The 16,566-nt window shown below is 43.6% G+C and overlaps 1 protein-coding gene across 3 annotated transcripts in view; it reads right to left on the reverse strand.

Moving 5' to 3' along the window:
* The window catches only part of ASTN2 (astrotactin 2), a 948,324-nt gene that overhangs the window by 927,798 nt on the left and 3,960 nt on the right, over window positions 1–16,566 (reverse strand). The window lies entirely within an intron of this gene.

The raw sequence follows: 16,566 nt of genomic DNA on the forward strand, positions 1-16,566 counted from the left end.
AATGACGGAAAGGCAGACAGATACACAAACACACACACAGATGTAGAAAAAGAGAAGAAAAAGACATTAACAGTAAAGAGAAAGCAAGAGAAAAAAACACTAAAGACAGAAAAGAGAAGAAATTTAAAAAGTGGAAAAGGAAAGAAAAGTGAGTAAAGAGAGGAATGAGACAAGGATGGGGAGGAGAAGAGAGAGGAGAGCTTCTTGCATTCCATTCTCATGCCATCACTCACAGGGGAGAGTTTTCAGGAGTTCTCTCTCGAAGAAACACTCATAAATCTTCCATAAAACAGTGATGAAAGCTCAAACCTGTGCATTCATGTCAGGCAGTTACATCTGCTCTTGCCTTGCAGGGACTGAGAGCTCCTGATGCCCCTCTTGCTGAGGCCTAGGAATGGGCAGGCTCTGGTGAGAAATGGGCAGATAATGGGGTATGGGGGAGGAGGAGGAGATGGGAAGGGGAGGGATGACTGAGAAATGACCCATCAAGGGTCCAGAATTCCTACTGGTAAGTGTGAATAATGGATTTATCCAAGACATTCTGGACTATAAGATGTACCAAACTTTGCAAATGGAAGCTTATGATGCAATATTTGTATTAGCAATCCTTGGTGTGTTTTCAAAATAAATTGCTTTAAACTTTCATCTTCAAAGTGGATCTCTTTGGGATTACTGGTTACAGTCCTGTCATGAAAGTCAGTACTACCAACATTAATTGACACCTATTCACTAATAGATTCTGTACCAGGCAACAGGAGACAGAAAAGGCAAGAGTCCTCCCATCCCCTCAAGGATTTCACAGGCAGTGCTGTCCAACATAGCATTCTGCAATAATGGACATGTTCTATATCTATGTTATTCAATAACGTAGCCAAGAGTCACACGTGGCTATTATTTAAATTTATAAAAATTAGATAAAATCTAAAATTAGTTCCCCAGTGATCCTAGACACACTTCACATGCTCAATAGTCACGTGTGGCTAGTGGCTACCATATTGGATTTTGCAGGAGAGAGACATCAAATTTCAATATAATGGAGGAGGCCTAAGAAAGACATAAATAAAGTGTCTTGAATAAAGTTAATGAAAGATAAATAAGGCAAAGAAGGAAAGCAGAAGGAGGAATAAAATATAAAAGTTTCTGTGAAGAAAGTAGTTTATAAGAAATAGGTTCCACCAGCAGAAATTCAGATCAAGGTCATCCCTGACAGAGGAAACAGCTTGAGCAAAGTCACAGAAATGGGAAAGTAAAGCTTATTTTCTGGAGAGTAAAAAACCCAGTTTGGCTGAAGTGCAGGCAAAGGAACTGTGACAGAGACAAGCAATAGAGGTGGGTTTGGCCCTTACATGGAGGACGCAGCTGCTAAGGAATTTACTCTTAATCTTGTAAGCAGTGGGGAGTCACTGAGGATTCCAAGTGAGAAAAAGACAAACTTTGAGAATGATTCTTCTTCAAGTATTTACTTGAAGAAATAAACTGCAGCAGTAGAAGCTTGCAAGAGACTGGGGGAGTGATGAGAATGGGGAAAATGAGGAAGGGGGGAATGAAAAAGGAGGAGCTGCTACTGGATTACAAGACAGACACAAAGCTGTATGGGACCCTATTACTCCTACAGTAAGAATGGCATCTAAAAGTCTAACTATCATTGTGAAAAGCAGATCCCTGAAGTCATTTCCTGAGCCAATGTCTTTTCAGAGACAGAATCATCCAAGGAAAGAGTGTTTTCTCATAACCATTTATCAGCCCATTAACCTATCCTCCTTCCCCAAATGCCACCCTCACTGTGTCCCCTCATAAGCCACCAGGCCAGGGTCCCTGAGAATTAGATAGAAGAAAGGAAGCACAGAAGAAAGGAAAATGAGATGGAGAGAAGAGGTCTTTAAAAAACATGTGCTGGGGAAGTCAAAAACAAATTCCCAGCCATTCCTGCTGGAGGAAATTTTATGGGGCGAGACATCCCCAAAATAGGTTTTGAATTATACTCTGCACCTCATAAAGCACAGGAACTCTTGGCAGCCTGCTCACACACACTGCCCTCTCGTTACCTGCCCAACCCTCCCCATAGGTAGGCATGCCAGGAAACTCAGTGGAGGCGAAAGAACTCAAGGCTGGTGTTCTGAGTCCCATGTTCATAAGCAGCCTCCCTCCCTTGACATTAGACAACATAGCAGCTGTCTCCCGGCCTCTGCCTCCCTCTGTGCAATAAGAAAGCTGGTCTGGATGAGGCCTGAGGGCCCGGGGAGTTCTGAATTTGGATAATCGGGGGAATTTGGGTACAGATTGGCAGAGTGACACAGAACCCCCAAAAAACTCTACATGTATGTGACGAGCGCGAAGAAGACTTGAAGGGGAATGTCTGTTCAGGTGTGGTCCCAAATGGAAAAACATATTTGTTAATACATAATTATTTTCTAAAAATATCGAAAGCTACTGCTGAACAACGACAACAACAACAGAACTTTGCAGAATATTCCTGGTCTTTGGGAAGTCGGCGTGATCTGGGAATTTAACAGCAGCTCTAACACGCTAAGCCACTTCACTAATGGAACCACAGTTTTCTCATCTATAAAACAGGGATAGCGGGGGTGCCTCCCTCAGAAGACCACCCCAAAGCATGAGGACGTCAACAGCAATAGCTGAGGAATTCTAGGAAGGGTTATGAACTACAAGAGTCAGGAGTTCCTGGCTCGTCTCTGGGATTCTGTTTCCTCCTCTTTAAATCAGAATTTTGGACAAATGATACCTAAAGCCCCACCCACTAAAACTGCTATGACTTAATGCCTCTGCCAACCTGAAATGTATGTATTTCAAAGGCTTTCATCCGGCCTTGTCTCCACCGACTGCCAGATGAGCCTGCGCTTCACATTATCTCTGTAGAACATTCCAGCCATGAGTGCTTGCATTGGTAAGGTGCTGCCTCTCCAGCACTCTAAGGGACTTTGCCACCAGTTAAGTCATATTTTACTGGAAGCCAGTTTGCCTTCCAGGCCTGCTTATGCTCATTGTATTTCTTATAATTATAAAACTTAAAGGAATATTTTAATTTTATTTTTGTGTGTATATAGTAGGTACACATATTTATAGGGTACATGAGATTTTTTGTTGTTGTTTGGAGACAGTCTTACTCTGTCACCCAAGTTAGAGTGCAGCGGCTTGATCTCAGCCCACTGTAACTTCCACCTCTCTGCTTCAAGTGATTCTCCTGCCTCAGCCTCCCGAGTAGCTGGGATTACAGGTATGTGCCACCATGCCCAGCTAATTTTTGCATTTTTAGTAGAGACAAGTTTTCCCCATGTTGGCAAGGCTGGTCTCAAACTCCTGACCTCAAGTGATCTGCCCGTCTTGGCCTCCCAAAGTGCTGGGATTATAGGCGAGAGCCACGACACCCAGATACATGAGATGTTTTGATACAGGCATACAACCTAAAAAAGTACATCATGGAGAATGGGGTATCCATCCCCCAAGCATTTATCCTGTGAGTTACAAACAATCCAATTAGACTCTTTAAGTTATTTACAAATGTACAAAACTTAATAAAATATTCTGCAAATTAAAAATTTATGAGCATCTAAAGAAAGTGGTTTCTAGGAGGGCTAAGTTGATTTTACAATTAAAAAAAACAAAGTCACTTAAATATTACTATTGAATTAGGTCAGGTGTGACAGCTATAAAAATTTAGAAGGGAATCATAAAACTCTATAAAAATTACTTGGCAAGCATCTTTAGGTCCTCAGTCTCCTTTAACAAAACCAACATTGGAGATCATATCTGGTGCATTATGAGCACGGTTTATGCAAGACAGATGGCATGGAACTCCAATCTGCTGACCCGGACTCAAAGAGGCAGCCTTGGGCCTACATCTAATAATTGGCAAATGTATGCACATTTACGTATTTTAAGTTAAAATGGAATGTTTACAGGGCATCTATTACTTTTTATGATTCACTACTTTAATAAACTTTTTCTACTAACTGACCAACTGCCAGTCTAAATGGCTTCAGAAACAAAGATTTCTAGGGCAGGCAATTAAACCTAAATCAGGTAGCCTTCCCCTGAATAGTTTGTCTCCCATACAAATGAGAGGTTTACGGAAGAAGAATATTAGCACTGATTTAGCAATCATGGCAAATGCCATGCCAGAGACACTCACCCCCAACTGGTTGTAATAACTGGTCTTTTTCTAGCTTCTCCTTTGCTGAGTTCAGTTTATTCTACTTCTCCAGACAGAAGAATCATCCTATTCCACACTCTCTCTGTGACTTATATGTACCTGTGTGTATGTATATATATATGTGTGTACATGTATGAATGTTTATGTTACATATGTATATATGTGTGTGCATGTGTGTGTGTAAGTCAAGCAAAGGAAAGTTAAAAAGAAAATTCTCTAAGACCTAGAGGAAATCTTGAAGTAGATTCAGGGGCCTGCACATTCTATGAGGGGTTTGTAAATCTGGCTTAATATTAATTACAAGATGGACAGTAAGATTCCTTCAATCATGCTATCACCAAAAAATACGGAAGGAACATTAACCATCTCCTTTCCAATATATTGTACATGGAGAATGGAGGCCAATGCTGTGGTTTAGACATAGTGCCATCCTTGTAAAACATTTTTTAAATGTTTAAATGAATGTTTTGTTCAGATGAAATTGAAGCTCCAATGTTACAGGCAGGTAAGAGTAGAGTACCTCTGTAACAGAAGTACAGAGCAACTGATATTCCCCTGATTTATCATGGAGGCCAATTATAAAAACCAATGCCCTAACGAAAAGACAATTTTATCGATATCTCTGCACCGCCTGCAAGAAACTTGCAGAATGACCTCGAACAAATCTCTTCCCCTCTGTTGCACCAAAGGTGGCTGTTCACACACATATCTATTCCACATTCCACAAGCATCCCAGCAAACAATACAAGCTTGTATTATTTCTGTTAAAATTTAAAATTAAGGTTGGAAATCCAATAAACATGCATGTACTCTCTGGTGGAGTTACAGATATTAAAGAGAAATGACGTTTAACTTAGAAAGAAAGTGTACCTACCAACAAGAGAGGCAGACAAGCAATCAACAATATTTCTATGAAAATACTGACTGCACTGAATGTACAAAATGCTTGGGAAATAACTGTTTTGGGGGGAGCCAGGAAAGTCATCTTAGAAGGAGTTGGATCTTAAAAGATGGTAGTTATGAGGCAGAAAAGATACTTTTAAAATTTATATATTAAAGGAAATCTGATATTTAAGTGAGCAAAATTGGAATTTTAGAGGACTGTCTTCATGTCTGCACTTGGGTTGATCAACGTTTTCCAAGTATTGAACCAGAGATGGATTTAGACTTACGTGTTTTTTGTTTTTTAACTTCAATAGATACATACTTTTGCAGGTTATCTTCCATTTACTGCAAATTATTTTGGTGTTCCATTCATGACTGTGATACAAAATTTCCTTTTTAAAATAAATACAGCTAACCCCATTACTACTGACCTTATGCAATAGACTTCATCTCTCTGAACGGCCATTTCTTCATCTGTAATGTGGCTTTACTAAAAATACTCATAGAAAGGGGTTTTCTAAATTAAAAAGTGCAAATGTTATTATTCCAATAGTCTGTGAGCACCCTGCTTTTCTATACCACTAGGGACCCAGCACAGGGCCTGGGATGGAAGGACTACTGAATAATTACTAAAAGGTCTTAACTCCAGGCAAAGAGGTCAAGGTTTTCAGGTGAACTGGTTTAGTCTAGGAAATGGAAATAAAAATCATCCCCCATGCTAATGTCAATTGACTGGTAGTGATTGATGAGGCATTGCATTGAGAAAGAATATCAGGATATCATTAAGTCATTGAGCAGCAATATCTATCATAAATACCGAAGTGGAGAGTGTTAATATGGCCAAACATAGTTTTCACTGATCATTCATGTATTCATTTGTTCATTCAATAAATATTTATTGAGTGTCCACTATATGATGGGTGCAGCTCTAGGCACATGGGATTCTGCAACAAACCAGACTGGACCATGTCACCTCTCTCTTGGAGTAGCCTATGCAGCCCAATCATCCCCCTTTCCTGAAGGGGAGCTGGCTCTTACAATATTCACTTAATCTTCCCTGAGGCCGAAAAAAAAAGGACTGCCATTTATTTAAGGTCACACAGCAAATCAATGGCAGAAACAGGACTAGACTCCAGGCACTACCTCCAAATTCAGCACAGTTGTGTACTTACCAGACTTGCAAAACCTGTTTGGTTTTCCTAGCTCTGCAGCTGCCCTTTCTTAGCCATCAGCCTTTCCACCTGTTGTCCTTTAGTGGGAGGACCGACCTTCTGTTCCGTCCTGGAAGCAGGGAGGCAGGTGAGTGAGAGCAATTCCCTAGAGGCTTCTGTGGTTTGGAGACATGGATTAAAGCGATCAGGACAATAAAAAAGAGAGAGAAAAGAGGGGAGGGAGGGATAGCAGGAGCCCCATCATTGGCAGACCCTTAATTGGTTACTTTGGGCAGTCTCCCTCTAGAGAGGAAGTAATTGAAGAAAGTTCCCTAATAAATTAGTGTGAGACTGGGCTTGAAAACTCTAGTCACACCTGGGTTCAGGGCTGAGCGTTTGATCTTCAGAGGCCCAGAAAAGATAGAGAGAGAAGGAAAGGAGAAAGCTTTATCTAACTGTAACTTCAGCCTCAGAAGTTCCCAGAGGGAACCCTTCTCTCCCTCCTGGGCTCCTAGGATCACTTAGTTTAATCTCATTGCATTAGAGATGAGGGAAAGCCTGGAAAGAGGAAGATACTTGACCACAGACACCCAGCGGAACTGGGACCAAAACCCACGATTCCTGGTTCTAGTCCTCTCCACCATATTATATTGCCTCTAGGTTCTATGAGATCTTTACCCACATGACTTGCAACGAGTGATTTCAAATTCTCTCCACCTGCAAAGGAGGTGAGGCGGGGCTGGTATTAGGGATTAAGGTACAGGCTTATTTGCTTTTGTTTATTTAACAAGCACATGGGTAGCATGTACTAAGTGCCAGGTACTGCTAAACATACTTTATAAAGTTTAGATGCTGGAATCCTTCTCCTAATAAGCAACAGAACAACCCAATCAGGTAGTGTTCCCCCTGAAGTGGTGTTCACAAACTATCACTTCCATTTCTGCCCATTTTGTCAGAAAATTTCTACTCAGAACCTACTGTGTGATGTTCCTCAACCATGTAGCCAAAAATGATGAACAAGACACACTCCCTACCTCCAAGGACCTGTCAGATAAAGGCTTTTAAAAACAATTGAGATAGCTGAGATTGTGGCGAATAATGTTGCTACTTAGGTCCAAGAAGGCTACCTGGAGGAGGTGATATTTGAGTTTTGTGAGCAAGGGAGAAAATGGTGGAAGACAACTCAGAGAAAAGGGAAAATCGTTTAGGATTTTGTAGATGCAGAAAAAGAATAAGGATTTTATTCCCAAGGCAGTGAGAAGGAATCGCAGGTTGTTAACAGGGAATTTGCTTTATGGAAGATACCATGCTGTGTACAGCAGAAGTTGACAAACATTTTCTGTAAAGGGCCAGTTAATAAATATTTTAAGCTTTGCAGGCCAGACACTCTAGTGCCACTACTTGACTTTGTCATTATAGACCATAAGCAGCCACAGACGACACGTAACAAAGGAGCGGGGCTGTGTTCCAGTACGTTTTTATTTACAGGTACTGACATCTGAAATTCGTGATCGTCGCATGTCAACAAATATTTTTTTTTTACTTTTTGTCAACTATTTTTTAAAAATTAATACGTTTATGGGCTGGCAAAAAAGGCAACATTCTAGATTTAGCCCATAGGCTATGCGTAGTATGGCATAAAGAAAGGACAGAGAATGGAGAGGCAGCGGGAAGACCAGTTAGGAGGCTGATGTGGAAAAGGATGGCAGCTTGGATGAAGGGGATGCCAGTGGGAATTACCAAGAGTGAGTTCTGAACATCTTTTCGTGGTGGCGGTGTTTTTTTAGACAGAGTCTTGCTTTGTTCCCTAGGTTGGAGTGCAGTGGCGCGACTTCAACTCACTGCATCCACCATCTCCCAGGTTCAAGAGATTCTCCTGGCCTCCCCTGTAACTGGCATTACTGGCACCTGCCACCATGCCTGGCTAATCTTTGCATTTTTAGTAGAGATGGGGTTTTACCGTATTGGCCAAGCTGGTCTTAAACTCCTGACCTAAAGTGGTCTGCAAGCCTCTGCCCCCAAAGAGTTGAGATTACAGGCATGAGCCACCATGCCCTGCCTGAAAATAATTTTAGAAGCAAAACCATCAGGGTTAGCTGACTGAAAGGATGAGAGGCAAGGAAAAGGGTGAAGAGTGACTGCTTAGCTTGAAAAACTAGGCTAATGATAGTTTGATTTCCTGAGATGGGGAGAATTGAGTAGAGCAGGTTTGGGGGGTGCAAATCACACATCAATAGTATGATCCCAGGTAAGAAGGAGAGAAACACAGGTTTCCTACTGGCTTCTGAATAAAATAAAGGACGCTCAGTTCACTTTGGATTTCAGATAGTCAGCGAGACATTTTTAGTATAAGTATGTCCAAAATACTGCATGAAGCATACTTACACTAAACAAGTATTCATTATTTATTTGAACTTTTTAACTTGGCATTCTGCATTTTTCTATGCGAACTATAGCAACCTACAGGGGTAGGGTGGTAGTGGTATGATGAGGGGTGTATAGGCCTACAGGAAAAAGAAACCTAAGCCCAAGAGGAGAAAGAGAAGGCATCTTAGAGATGACACCCCTTAGAGGAGATGATAGAGCTAAGTCTAGGAGTTGGCCAGGTGAACCTGGAGTAGGAAAACAATCTAAACAGAGAGAATAGAATGAGCTTGTTGCCCTCAGATATTCACAAGTCATTAATGAGGCTAGAGCCTTGAGGGAGGAAAGGAACATCAGAGGATGAGGCTAAAGAGCTTCTCACAGGGCTCCACTTCACAGAGGTCCTCCAGGTACAGGTTAGGGCGTCAGTACCTTTGCCAAAGTTCAGATTCCCAGGCCTCTCCCCAGCAGCCTCAGCAGGTCTGGCCTTGAGAACCTGAGGTCTAGGGTGGTTTTAATGAGCAGCTAACTTGAGGAAAGCCTGGGTTAAATAATCTGGGAACTCTTCCACCTGCAAATCCCAGGAGCCAAAGAAGTTGCTGCTGGCTGTAAAAGTCTTGAAAAGAGTAATTCAGATATTCAGAGGAAAGGCAGCATTGAATAAGTGTGCAGCCTCCCATGGGGACCCTCTAGAATGGAGCTCTGTCCATTTGGAGGACAATAGGGAATCCAGAATGTTTGTCAAAGGACCAGTCCTGCTCCTGAATAGTTACCCTGTCTGGCACCTGGCTCTCATTCGGTGCTATCTCCCAGCTCTGTGCAAGTACACCAGACGCCTTCCTGTGCCTTCCCCTGATGCCCCGCCCCCTTCCCTCCTCCGCCCACAGCAACCACTGAAATGATTCCCCCAAATGCAGCTATTACTGTGACTGGAAATCTCTTTACTGCTGATTCTGCTAATGGAAATGTTCCTTCCCTTTTCGGCTGCTTGCAAAGCCACTCGTGACTTCCCTGGGTGCATGAGAGCAAGGCTTTGTCAGCCAGCCTCCACCAGAAGGCAGAGGATTCGGCCCCGCCTGCTCCCACAACACCCACCTGCCTAAGACTCAGTCTCTAAGAGCTCTTCTGTCCCAACTGTCCTCAAACAACCCGGAATTCCCTGCTTCCCCCGGCTTCCTCCAGCTCCAAGAGAATGAGCAGACATCAATGGTCAATTTCATCCTTTTTTGCCTTGCTGGGGAGGAGGGGAGGTAGAGAGAGAGGAGGCATAAGCAGAGCATGAGGGAGTGGAAAGGGGGGAGGGGAAAGGAAATTCACATTCATTATTGATTCATACCTCCACCTCCTTCCAAAAAAAGGACTCCAGGTGGCGAAGAGGCACAGAGCCCAAGCTGTGTGCCAGACGCTACGCTAGGTGCTTTGCACACACTATCTCCATAAGGATCATACAGCTTAGTGTCAGTAAAAAGTGAGCACAGTGCCCAGTGCATTATAATAAATTGTGTGTGTGTGTGTGTGTGTGTCTATACATATAATATAGATCCCATCTTCAAGGAAGAAGCACAAAAACTGCACACGATGATGTTGAAGAGTACTGAGTGGACAAATTTCAACTCGAGATTGAGCAGGAGTGAGAAGCAAGTTCACCTAGCCAGATAGCAGATACATCTCAGACACCAGACACCCTGGTCATTTCCCAAAAAAGGACATAGTGCTTATACAAATTTCTCAGAGGACTAGATCACTGGTCCCCTAGTAAACACTTGACAGAATGGAAGGTGACAACTCTAAGAGTTGGGAGGAAAGAAGAAAAGGGAAAAAAGGAGGAGGAAAGGGGATGGGGAGGAAAGGAGGGAAGGTAGAAAGAAGAGAGGAAGGGAGAGAGAGAGAGGAAGGAAACCAACAAGGCACAGAACCATAGGCGTTTGCTTGTCAAATGGGTCCAGGAATAACGAGGGGCCTCTGGAGAGTATGAGACAAGGCATGAAGCTCTCTTGGCAAAGCAGCAAGGAGCAAGCGAAGGGGTCTGGAGAGCTGCTGAGTCAGCTTCTGGCAGCACAGAATAAGGTGCTTAGTCCCTCGGGCCTGTGAAGCTGTCACACCTGAAGTTCCTGTATAAGAAACGTCTGCAACTTCTTGTTAATGCGAAGAAGGTGACATAATAAGTAAAAGAGTCTAGAGATGAAAAGTTGAGAGCCCCTCTTGTTCGATGCAGCAGGCAGGGCAGACAGCACATAGACTATGGAAACAGGCAGCCCTGGGTTTAGGCTGAGCTTAGCTGTATAACAGCTGTGTGATCTTGGGTAGGTTCCCTCACTCCTCTGAGCCTCAGAGCTCACCCTATAACATGGAATGAACTACATCTGTCCTTCAGCACTGTGGAAAGAATAAATGAGATAACAATTGTACCATCATGGCACCTGGGACATATTGCATGTTACATAAATGGTCATGGTTTTCATCACCTATCCTATGCCAGGATGATGAAGGCCAGTGACCTTACAACGCTGGAATTCCAACTCCTCCTGTCCCCAGTTGCCCAGCTGACCTTCCCTAAGATGGAAGGAAAACACACAGGGGTCAGTAGATCTGGGATCTGGCATCTGCTTTACCACTGACTTGGTGACCTTGATTTCCCCATCTTCATACACAAGTGTTTCATTTAGATAATGTCCTACTGTTTCCATTTCTGATACTTGACAGTCCCAGAACCATGGTGTATCATTTCCCCGAAACTTGTATTGTCTCTTTGTTTGCTACAATGCAAACGGTTCTAATCTTTTATGTGGCTTCCAAGATGCTCAAGACAGAGCCTTCTCCAAACACAGGGCTCTTTCCTGTAATCACAATGTTCTCATTAGCCATCCTGAAATCACCCCAAAATAATCAGGAGACAGGAGAAGGTAGCAGCAATAGCTATGGGTGCTCAGAAGAGGGAAGGCTCCGTGGGATGGATGGTGTTCAGGCTCACCCTTAACAGATGAGTGCAATTTTAGTCCACTATGGATTCTGGGATGACACTTAGCAAACCCAGAGTTCTAGCTCTCTAAGCTCTCCTGTACACCTACAATGTGCCAAGTAAAGGGTGGGTCACCACAGCCCCAGAGATGAAGAAGCTACGTTCGCTGTTCACAGGATACATAGGCAAGCAGTGTGAGACAGATGAGGAAACACACAGTAAATTCTGCTCTCACTCTGCTCCAAGCCACCATTACTTTTCATCGGTAGAGGCTCCTCAGGCTTTCCTGCAGCCATGGTTTCTCCTGTACGGAGCAGTGGGGAATTCTTTTGAAACAGAAGTCAGACCTTGGCACTCGTTGGCTTAAAATCCTGCAGAGCTCTTCATTTCATTCAGAGTCAAAGCCCAAATCCTGACAGTAGTCCGTACGGCCCTACATGACTGGGGTCTTCTTTTCTTCTCTGACGTTCTTTCCTGCATCCCCCCACCACCGCTTGTTCACTGTATTCAGGCCACACTGACCTTCATGCTGTCCCTTGAAAGGTCCAGGTGTGCTCCTAAGCTAGATAATTGCTGGAGCTGTTCTCTGCCTGGAATGTGCTTTTCCTAGATATCCACTTGGCTAACTCCTTTGCCTGCTTTTAGCCTTTGTTCCAATCTCACATTCTCAATAAGCTCTTCTCCTTCTAACCTATTTAATATTAAAACCCATCTCCTTATCTCAGAACTCTTCTCTTTTCCCTGTTTTCGTTTTTCCCTTTTTTCATAGAATTTCATCTTCTCACATACTACATAATTTATTTACTTATTATGTCTATTGTCATTGTCCCCTCCCTAACACACAGGCACGCATGCACGCGCACACACGCCCATACACACACACACGGCGGGGTGGTGGGAGGGAGAGAGAAATAAAAGCTCTTGAATGTAGAGATCTCTGTCTGTTGTCCTCTGATGTATCCTAGGCACATAGAATGCTGCCTCTCACATCACTGGTGCTCAGTAATTCAAAGGCCCTGGCTATGATTATAGCAGTCTTTATTGATGGTGGGCATCAAGGCTCAGGGTGTTCAACTCTGGTGTGGAAGGGTCCAAAAAGGCTTCAAAAATAAGTTGACACCTGAATTCGGTCTTGAAAGGTAAGAAAGAATTTCCCGAGGGCATAGTGAGCCAGAGGTGCCGAATAGGAAGGAAGCATTCTTAGTAGAGAATGATCTGGCAGAGTGTGATCAGGGACCTTGCACTACTACAGTAGGGAGGGGGAAATTCATCATCCTCAGAACAATGGGGAACCAGTGAAGTGCTTTACAAGAGGATGGCCATTATCAGATTTGGGCTTTTAATAAAATCATTTTGCCTGCAAGTACAGAGGATGGATTAGAGGGGATAAGACTACAGGTAGACAGACCAGTGTGTTGACTGTTGAAATTGTAGTAGATGGAAGTGTTGAGGCCCAAGCTTGCCAGCAGCTGCAGCACTGGGAATGAAGAAATGGTTTCCCTTCATAGTTTGTAACCTACAACATCCTTGTCAAATTTCCACTCACAGACTTGGATGCTTATATATTCTAGTATGCTAGTAAGAAAGCTACACATATTTCAGTCTTGAATCCTGTATTGTGTAGTCACCACCCACTCCTTTTCCATTCAAAAGGGAGTTCTTTTGGGGGGCTATTGTCCAAAAGAGCTACAGTCAGTAGAGAAAAACCAGTGAAAGGAGAGAGCAAGTGCTAGAGCATAGAACAACTATCACTGAGCACTGCTGCCTGCCTCTTTCTGGGGCAGAGAGGCTGTCCTCTCTGCTGCAAGGAAAGAAAAACCAGCTCTCTCTCTCGCTGTAGCTCATCTTTTGTTGCCACTAGCTGGTCAGTATGAGAATTTGGGAGAGTATCAGCTCTGGAAACGAGGCCTCCTCTAATGCTGCTCCACCCCAAGGTTAAACCTGACTCTTTTTCTCCTTTCCTGGAAAAGAGCAGACTTCCTCCGCCCACTCCCAAAGGCAGATAGGGTGAAAGGCAGCGAGGCTTCCTTCTGCCCCAGAACAAAACCCATCAGCTCAGGTGCTTAGGAGAGACTGGAGCCAATCAGCTGGATACTCAGGCAGGAAAACCAATTCAATTTCCCTAAGGAGATTTTTCCTTTTAGATTTTTTTTTTTTTTTTGGCAGGGGAAGGAGGAAAGAGTGGCCTCCTTTATGATGCTGAACAAACTTGTAGACTCTGTAATATGTTTAAACCCAATGCCTCCTGTGAGAGGCCCAGCAATGTGATAGAAAGAGGCACAGTGTGGGATTCAAGACAACTGGGCTTAAATTTGAACTATAGGGTAGGATTCTTCAACATTTCCATATAAAATGGGGTGAATTCAATGCCCTGCAAGTCTGTGATTCTGGGAGCCCATCAAAGTCGATGGTTGTGGTGACAGTTTCCCAGACTTCATTTCAGAGGTCACTGTCAGTCTCTACCCTCCTCTCCCCACATCACACGTGTTCACAATGTCCTATGGCAGACAGGCTTAGTGTACAACAAGGCAAGGAGGTGAGAAGCAGGAGGCTTTGCCAGCCAAAGGCCTACTCAATCCTCCTGCTGCACCTGCTATAAATTAAAACCACAGAAAAATCTCGCAGACCGAGGGCCCAGTTCAGGAAAATGATCAAGCCGTGGGTCACGCCAAAGCTTGCAGATCTCTGCTGCCTCGGTTGGTATCACTGATCCCCCAAGAAGTAGCAAATCTGGTCGGCCTTGGCCAAATCTGAGCCTCACTAATGGCTGAAGTTAACTCTTCCCTCTCTCTTCCCTATACGGTCTCAGGAACTTAGTACTTTCTGAGAAGAGACAACAGATGTCACTCTGCGCTGATTATTAAATAAATTTCATCAGCTTTGAGATGGCAAGAAGTGGGGTGGGGTATGAAGTGAGGGAAGTGAGTGGAAAAGAGAAGAAGAATCAGATCTGAGGCCACTAAACACTACCTCACCCAAGACCCTTATTTACAATGTCCCAGAAACCTGGCCCATCACACCGAGGTGGGAACTTGAAGTTTCAGTGCTACCCAAATACCTCAATTAGCAGTAAGGGACTCAGTGCCCAAATGAAGAAATAACATACATTGTTTTAAACCTATCTTTGTTTCAAGAAATCAAATTTACTCACTTCCCCATCCCAGAATCTCTCTCACACACATACAGAAAAGAACACTGGAATTGATACTAATGAACATTCTGTGGTCAGAAACCCCTAGAGAAGACACAGCTTACGACTATTTGTAAACATTTTTCCTCCCTCCAAATAAAGGGTGTTCACTTTTAAAACCAAACCAGAAAGCAATAAGGGTATACAGCCCAAATATCCACAAGGGTGTGGGTCCTTTCTTTAAATGCCTGACAAACAGAGGTCCAGTCTGTGCTTGAATACTTATAAGGTAGATTGTACCACCATTAGGGGTCAGCATACTGGGTTGTTGGACAGCTCCAGGGGACACAGCCTCCTGTAGGACTCAGCTTTATCCTTTCAGATCTTTTGAGACATTCATTAGAATTAGGCAACCTCCCCCTCTCCAAAAGAAAACAAACTCTTCATTGTGTAGACTTTTCTTTAGGGTCTCCCCCTGCCACCCAGGCTGGAGTGCAGTGGCATGGGCACAGCTCACGGCAGCCTGAAACTCCTGGGCATAAGTGATTCCCCTGCTTCAGCCTCCCAAGTAGCCACCACACTCAGCTCATTGTTGACATTTAAAGGAAGCTTCTCCAGCCCTCCATGGATTACTTTTCTTAGGCTAAACTCCGTTCTCCCAGCAATTCCTCTGGCCAGGTTGCTGAACCCTCACTTTTTCAAGAAACCTTTGCAGACCTGAACAAGTTGGCATTTCAAACTGTATCTTCCTCCTTCCTCCAGGCCATCAGCTTCTCGCAAAAAGCATCCTTTGGGACAGTTCTTCGGGACACTGCCAGCTCTGTGCATGCAGGTGTACTTAAACACGGACTAATGAATAGTTTTAGTTTTTTTCTGACTCCCTCCCCCAAATACAAAGGACACACTTCTCCTGTCAGGTTGATATGGCAAAGCAAATTACCAAAAAATGTTGACAATGGGTGCTTACTTTTATTGCTTTTATTTTATTGCTTTTACCTGCTTCTGATGAATCAAAGCAGGTGGCAATCAGTCTTGCCTGACCACTATCAAGCACAGCAAAAAGGATGACATTTCCCTACCTGTCGGCATAAAAGCGAAAACCACAACCAGACCCCAGGGGCTGCCTGGGGGTAAGTGACGACTGAGTGACATGCAGGTTCGCCTTAGAAGCCCCAGCTGGCAGTTGTTCCTGCTCAACTTCTTTCTTTTCTATCAGCCCTTCCCACCACCCTCATGTTACCAGTAAAGGAAAACAGACAGTACAAAGCAAGAGGAGCTATCAGAGTCACGGAGTAGGTCAGGGCACTTCAAGTTCATAGAATCTTTACACGAAAGGATTATTTTAGAGCTCATCTACCCACTCATATTGCAGCAGAAAGAATTGAAGCTCTGGGGGATAAATGACTTATTCAAGGTCACAGTGAGCCAGGGCTGAGATTTCCAGATCCCAACCAGCGTTAAATTTCTAAGCTGCATTTTAGCATTCAACTTCTCATTTTGCCTATTAAATCCTCCAAGGCCTAGTTCAGGTTCTTTCTGTTCCAGAAAGTGTCCCCAAACTTCCCCAAGTCTACAGAGATGCCTTCCTTCCCTGAGGCCACAGAATGTATCATCTCCATCACTCATTGGCACCAATAAATAAAATGCCCTTTGACATCCATGAGTCCTGAAACTTTTGAGCTGGAAGGGTCATTGGATGTCATTTAACTCATGTTTCGCTTTCAAACTTACATAGGTCAGCTCACCAAGGCAGCTAAAGTTCCTTTGCAGAAAGGCTCTTGTCTTTGACAATCTTGATGATTGTTATCCCCCTCTACTCAGCATCATGCCCTGCAAAATTTTCATATTTGCTTCAGAATGCCAGTTTAGCAACCTACAAGAATGTAGGTGTCTGGCGGACCAGGAT

This window comes from Sapajus apella, unplaced genomic scaffold, assembly GCF_009761245.1.
Source record: "Sapajus apella isolate SASKATOON/1434 unplaced genomic scaffold, GSC_monkey_1.0 scaffold76, whole genome shotgun sequence".
NCBI classification, from domain to species: domain Eukaryota; kingdom Metazoa; phylum Chordata; class Mammalia; order Primates; family Cebidae; genus Sapajus; species Sapajus apella.